The sequence below is a fragment of the Epargyreus clarus genome, unplaced genomic scaffold, assembly GCF_041222505.1.
Source record: "Epargyreus clarus isolate Ecla_fem2 unplaced genomic scaffold, WU_Ecla_fem_2.2 ptg000015l, whole genome shotgun sequence".
Taxonomy (NCBI): domain Eukaryota; kingdom Metazoa; phylum Arthropoda; class Insecta; order Lepidoptera; family Hesperiidae; genus Epargyreus; species Epargyreus clarus.
Genome location: NW_027332223.1, coordinates 4,126,366 through 4,133,667, shown reverse-complemented (window position 1 = coordinate 4,133,667; position 7,302 = coordinate 4,126,366). Strand labels below are relative to the sequence as shown.

The 7,302-nt window shown below is 34.6% G+C and overlaps 1 non-coding gene across 1 annotated transcript; it reads left to right on the top strand.

The window, feature by feature from the left end:
- Positions 1-2,562: 2,562 nt before the first annotated feature.
- On the top strand, positions 2,563-2,633 carry TRNAG-CCC (transfer RNA glycine (anticodon CCC)). The gene has a single exon. It is a non-coding gene; the product is annotated as a tRNA-Gly (tRNA).
- Positions 2,634-7,302: the final 4,669 nt, after the last annotated feature.

Sequence of the window (7,302 nt, the reverse complement as noted above, 5' to 3'; positions counted from 1 at the left end):
ATATTTGCCAAATTAGATTTTCTCTCCATTTCTGTATTGCGCGTTAACATCACAGATGGCACCTAATACAATGTAGTAGTAATAAAGTGGATAGTTTATTCATAGATTAGTAAAGATTACTCACTCCTAACAAGAAAATGTACTCAGTTTTGAGTATTGGAATAGTTGCGTAAAGAAGTTTTGCCACGTCTCCGTGCTAAAATGTTACTAGAATATTTGAAATAATTATTTATTTATTACTTAAATTTACGAATAAATGACTAATACTGCGTGTACTAGTCATTTATTCGTAAATTTCCTCTAAAAATGTTTTTATTTGTCAAGAATTCAAAAAAAGAACTTACTAAAATAAGCCGTTTGTGGCTTCGTTCAATTACAAGGCGGCGAAGTATCTTTACTAATCTATGAGTTTATTATTCAACGTAAATATCCACTTTCCTTTAATCCGCAATTAATATATGATTAACTATGATGCAGACCTTTCCCAGATGTGGGGAAACCCATGCCAAGTATAACAAGCGTTTAATTATTTCTTCATTTCTTGGAAGTATTAGGAAAACCAGAAAGTTTTAAATTTTTGTTTTGCTGTTATTTATTTAAGATCATCATCACGTCAATATCGAGGCGATCCAGCCCCTCGATACAACGGACCTAATGAGAAGACTCAAACGGACATTTGAGTTAGCGTAGAATTGCTCATTAGTCTTAAATTAGGCTAGATTGTAATTAATATAATGTACCTATTACTCACTTGGTACTTTATACAAACAAAAAAAAATAAGAAATCTTAAATTCTAATCGAATTAACTTCTCTTTGGGTAGCCGGTAATTTTTTGCATGTGCACACATCCTATGTGGCAGGGAGGCTGCTTAGTTTAAAATGTATACCATCATAATCATTGGTACCGGATTGTTGCGAATTAAATTTAACCCTACCATAAAATAATTTCCATTATTTTTTAACCGCCACAAAAAGGGTTAGAAGATGATCGAAATTATTTTGTCGATTAGCGTTTATCCTACTTAATTACTGTTATTCGCCACCGAACAAAATTTTGATCGATTTTCAGTTTCCTAATGGGTATATTATTTATTGAACCCTTTGTAGTTTGACTCCGGCGGCATCACCGCTACACCTATCTGCCACTTACTTCAGGTTCATGCTCGTCTGCTACTCCTATAAGTTTTATAAAAAATCATATCAATTCTTTGCTATGGCAACTACAGACAGAAGCTTCAATTTTATTTATAAGTGTAGTACCTAGTAGTATAACGAACGAATTCACTAGAACAAGATATAAATCTGTCGATTCCCCAAACTAATTTCATATTCACATCGCGTATACAGTTATTATAAGGCCAGAGTCCTACCGATGAAATCTAGTTCCATTTATTAATTTTATCACTTGACACCTCATTTACGTGTCACTTATCGCCCACTAAACCTACACAATTTACTTTCAAAATCACATTAATGTCAAACCGACTTGAACTTCTGCTTTGTGTAAAGTGCATTGATAATAATCTGAGCCATACTCGCGTGGGTAAACGAGATGGGGGTATGTTTTTGTGCGGGTGTGAGCGGGATGGATGATTTTGAATAGAAACATCAAAATTTTACAGCGTTTTTATTGCGCTCGCGCCGATCCAACTGTTTACATACCGGCGTCCGGTTCGCTTTCGGCCTATCGGGTTGTAGGTGGTGGTTTTTGGATATTAAGCTTTTTTGGATTCGCTGTAAACCATAAAACTTGGTAGGAGCAATTAACCCCTTTTAAGTTGTAACCAGTTATAAACCTACGTGCCAGATACAGCAATGAACACTTGTGATTAATTAACAAATTTCCCAATATTTGCGTAATAAAGATCGAAATTTGTTAATTTTGTTGATTGTTGAATGTTGACTAACATTGACAAATTTAGATTTTTGGTCGAAAAATCATTGGATAAATTCTTGATTATTAACGGATGTTAGTGCAATTATTAGTAAGTAAAATTTTACTTTTTGGGAATAATTTGAGGAAACTAAAACTATTATAAATAATAACGTCCCCGTGTTATCAGGGTATCTATATAAATGTACCCGTTTAATGTAATAGGTATGTCTGTAAAATAATGTTAACAATCACACTATGATAAATACTGATAAGGTCTCTCAGGCCAGTAATATAAGATCCTTGTTGCCGTATAAATGGTTTCGTAGCAGGTTTCAGGATTAAATGGATATTACGATACTGAGTGGAACAGTTTAATGTAACGATTAAAGTATTGAACTAAGTGCGTAGTAAGAACTAAGTTTTTTAAACAAATGTACATTAGTTTTATTTATTACTACGTTATTAATATTATATGTGTTGTGAATCCAGAAAATTTAACAACTCACTATCATTGTGATCCTTATTTCGTTGCAATAATGGTTATCCGTGAGGCCAATATAAAATGGCTAGTCATAAATGACTATTTTTTAGAGTTATGCATTTTTATTCATTCATTATTAAGTAGTTTTTTCATTAATATTATTACATGTAGCACATGTACTTATTTTTCATCAAGTTCAAGCGAGCACTGCTGGTGTAGTGGTATCATGCAAGATTCCCATTCTTGCGACCCGGGTTCGATTCCCGGGCAGTGCAATTTTTTTTTCACGCTGTAAATTTACTATTCACAGTTCTATTCACTTATAATATTTTGCTGTAAAAGTAATAAATTTATACACAATGTAATTTTTTTTGTATTTCAAAAATATTGTAGATATATTTTTTATCGTCTAATTTTGCAATAAATACAATGCAAATATTAAAAAATAGATAGGTATTTTCATCCACTTTGGGCAAAAAATCTGTGATTTTCGAACCGTAGAAGGGAACATACTTAGGTAGTACCTACTTTAAGCTCCTTATTTTAAAGTACACGCACCAATTTAGGACTATCGAGGCAACATTTTACACCCGTGAGAAGTTCAAGGTTCCTGTATCAACCCTTCAATCTCATCGCGAAAATTTTATCTGCCCAAATACCTCCAATATCTAAAGCGTGTGAATGCGGTAGGTGGCATGTCACATGACCGAGCGCCAAAATTCCCATGCAAGATTCCACCGACCATGGGAATTGAACAAATTAAGTGAATTCGACATAACATTCCTTCGTCCTGATTTTTAAGTGAATCACCTTTCTTTATGAATCATTAGTCCTGGACAAAATTCATACGTAGGTAGCTACTTCCTATTAACTACGTTATACATAGAAGTAGCTTAGTCTGATAGTGATTTAGCGTCAGTATAGTTCGATCGGAAAAGTACTACCGCCACATCTATTTCTAGAGTGAAGTAGTTCTATGAGTGCCGGTGAAAAGATCAGCACGCCAGCTGACTTACACATGAGGCGACTATCTAAAGGAGTACTTTTCAGGAGTGACAACGCGTCTTCGACCGGCTTCAGATAATACCTATTTAACGCTTTCTACATGCTTTCTACACTCACAACCCCACACTAGGATTCCCTGTGTCGTGGGTGCCATGGACACACACATAGAAAAATACACAAACACACAGACCCAGAAACAGAAATCGAAATTCATCATTTAGCTATCTGTCTGGCCGGGCATCGAACCCGGGACCCTTTGCGCGTCAGACCGGTATGATGGCCGCTCCGCCACGCGGGTCGTCCTATACCTATTTTATTACCTATTCCTATACCTATATTTAATACCTATTTTATTGATTTATAATATTAAAGTGTCAAATGAACATGTAATCTATATCACGGTACCTGGGTACGATCGTCCATGGACATCTTTACAAAGCCAGATCAGTTTGGATTCCTACCCGAGATTGGTCATAGAACTATTGGGAGTAAATTGGAACGCCTCGGAAAAGGTGTCTGTGTTACAGCAGTCTCAAAGAAGCGCTTAAATTGCTGTTATAAGGCAGAAATAGGTGTAGTGGTGCCTACGGAGAAGAACTACAAAGGGTTCTATCACCTTCCGAATATTCTACACCTGTTCTATATTATGAAATTTGTAACAGATAGGCGGTAGGGACCATATATTATCAGGTGGAACGTATCCTCGCTTGCTACTTCAATCCTATTTTAATATGTAACGGGTACTCACAATACGATTTTAATTACTTTTTCGCTGATATTTCGACCCAGTTGCATGGAAAACTTAAATAAAAGTAATTAAAAACCACGTATCGTTTACTCGTTACATATTAAAATATCTCAATACCGCGATAATATTAGTCTAAAATTCGATTTAATTGTATAATCATATAATACACGTTTAAAGATGGTAGAACCATTTGTGGTTCGACTCCGTCGGAACCACCACTTATCTATTTCTGCCTAATAACAATATATCGAGCGCTGCTGTGTTCTGGTTTGAAGGGTGTGGTAAGGGAGACATACTTTTCCGAAGCGTTCCATCTTAGTCATCAGGGCTATCGGCGCATCAGCCCGACCTCAGACAGGAATATTTAATCTTATCTGGAGTTGATTAGAGATGTCCATGGGCGGCAGTGGCCACTTGCCATCAGATGGACTGCATGCTTCTACGAGTATATTGTAAACTAGCTGACCCGGCAAACTTTTTACCGCCTCAAAATCTATTTATCAAATATATTTCATATAAAATATAGCCTATGTTACTCGTGGATAATGTAGCTTTCGAATGGTGAAAGAATTTTTAAAATCGGTCCAGTAGTTTTTGAGCCTATTCATTACAATCAAACAAACAAAGTTTTCCTCTTTATAATTTTAGTATAGAAAAACGGCGGTTTTATATTAAAGGTGGTATATTACTTATAAGTTCATATTATAAGCAAGCTTCAGGTCAGTAACAGTACTGTTCACGTCGCTAATTAAGTAACTCATTACACCGCGAACTGGGGCTAATAAAATATTATGTGTTATTATTAAATTATTGTTACTGTTTGTTGCAAGTTGTTAAAATGCGAACATTAATACGTTAGACAGATGAGGACAGGATTGAAAATATTAGATTATAATGGGGAGTTATGCAAATAGGCTGTATTGTACTTTTTATAATATAGCGGTAGCAGACGAGCATGTAGTCCACCTGTTGTTAAGTGACTACTGACGCTTATGGATATCTGTAATAAGATAAGATAAGATTAGATTCCTACCTGAGGTCAACCACACATGCGCTGATATTCCTGGTGACGAAGCTGGAATGCCTCGGATATTTCTTTCCTACCACACCCTTCAAACCAGAACACAATACAGCAGAAATAGGCGGTGGTGCCGCTGGAGTCGAATCACAGAGCTTTCGACTATCTTCAGACATTATCGTACATTTTTGGTTACGAGATGAAAAATATTTTTTTGAGATTTTTAAAATATTTTATATTTATTTTTAGTGACATACACTACAAAGAGCTAAACATTAGCCATTTCTAACTTCATCATATCCACACAAATCTAACGCGCTAGCGTGGAACAATAACTCGTAAATATTTATCACGCGTTCCAAATGAGCATTTTTCAAGGCACTAATTATTTCTACAATCCGCTTGAACAAATCACAAAACAATTGATTCGACGGTGTTTTTCACTTTGAAACTCATATGTTATTGCTTTTTGAGGTTAATTTCCGAAACTAATTTCTATTAGGTAGATCGATTTACTGAAGTCCGTTATTAATTATTAATGTATCCTATGCTTTGCCCACAAAGAACGAAATCTGACAGTAATTTCACAAGTTCTGCTTAGAATTATTGTAGTAGGCAAAAATGGACAAACTTCGATGTTTGGTATATTTGATAGATTGATTTTATTAATCTAAATATATCAATTTTTGCCTATTAGAAGTTGTCAAAATTAGCTTTTTATTAGTAAAAATAATTTAATAAGTGAAGAAAATGTAGCCCATGCCACCTACGACACCTCATAACTATATTAAAAGCTGTCAAGCCGCTTGAGCTGCAGGGCGTGCCAAAGAATGACAAACATACATACACACATACATAAGTATATAATATAGAAAAAAAATTGCCTTCCGTAGTCGGGTAAAAAAGAATCGGATGTTTCATATTTGTTGCTTAGCCAAACTTTGTCCCCAAACATAATCAGGCAATCACACTTACCTCCAAACTTCATACAGCATATATTAGCGGCCCATATGAGGTAGAACTACGTGTGAAAGGTGTAGACACGATCGGACAATGTATACACTACAAAGAAAGGTCGCAGCAAGAACGCATACCTACATATTTTTAAATACGCAAACGATTTAATTTGAATCCATGAAAGTTACTGACAATATTTATAGGATATAACACCACAAAAGTTGGATTTTTTACTTCCCATTCACGGATTTAAATCGATAGATGTGCCTTCGAAGAAAATTTTGTAACAAATTTTATAATTATGTTAGCATTGAATCACGTACTGTGGAGAGTGCACGCTTACTCTTATTTATTTATTTATTTATTGGGGACTACCATCATAAGATACAGCAGTGACTATCATATACAGTACAATTATATGATTATCTTATAGAGTAACTGTTCTTACTATTACAGGTAATCACAACATGCGTTGAATGTATATATACAGGGTTACTGATAATTCGATACATTCCCTTGGAGGGGTAAAAGTAGAGCTCATTTGCAATAGGTTTTGTCATTAAGTACCCTAGCCGATAGTGATTTGTTTTTGAGATATTCAAGTTTTTGTGTTTTTATTTCTAAGTACCGATTTCAGGCAAAAAATAAAATGCTCCTAAGTGAATGTTCTATTTTGATCCTATTTTCGTGCATAATCTTATACCTAACATCGCAACACTTCCTTAAAATGACAATACGCTGTAGTAGTACCCTTAAACTTTACGTTATGGAGGTCAATTTGCTAGAGTTCGATAAAAAAACCCTTTTTATTTCCACTTCAGAGTGAATTTGCATATAAAGGATGTATGGAATGTGTCGTACAAATTATTAAAATAATAGCCTACACAGCTACAGCGTATTGTCATTTTATGGAAGTGTTGCGATGTTAGGTATAAGATTATGCACAAAAATACGATCAAAATAGGACATTCACTTAGGAGCATTTTATTTTTTGCCTGAAATCGGTACTTAGAAATAAAAACACAAAAACTTGAATATCTCAAAAACAAATCACTATCGGCTAGGGTACTTAATGACAAAACCTATTGCAAATGAGCTCTACTTTTACCCCTCCAAGGGAATGTATCGGATTATCAGTAACCCTGTATATACTAAAAATTGAAAAATTAACTATCAAACTATGTAGCTATAATAACATTAAAATTAAAATAAAATA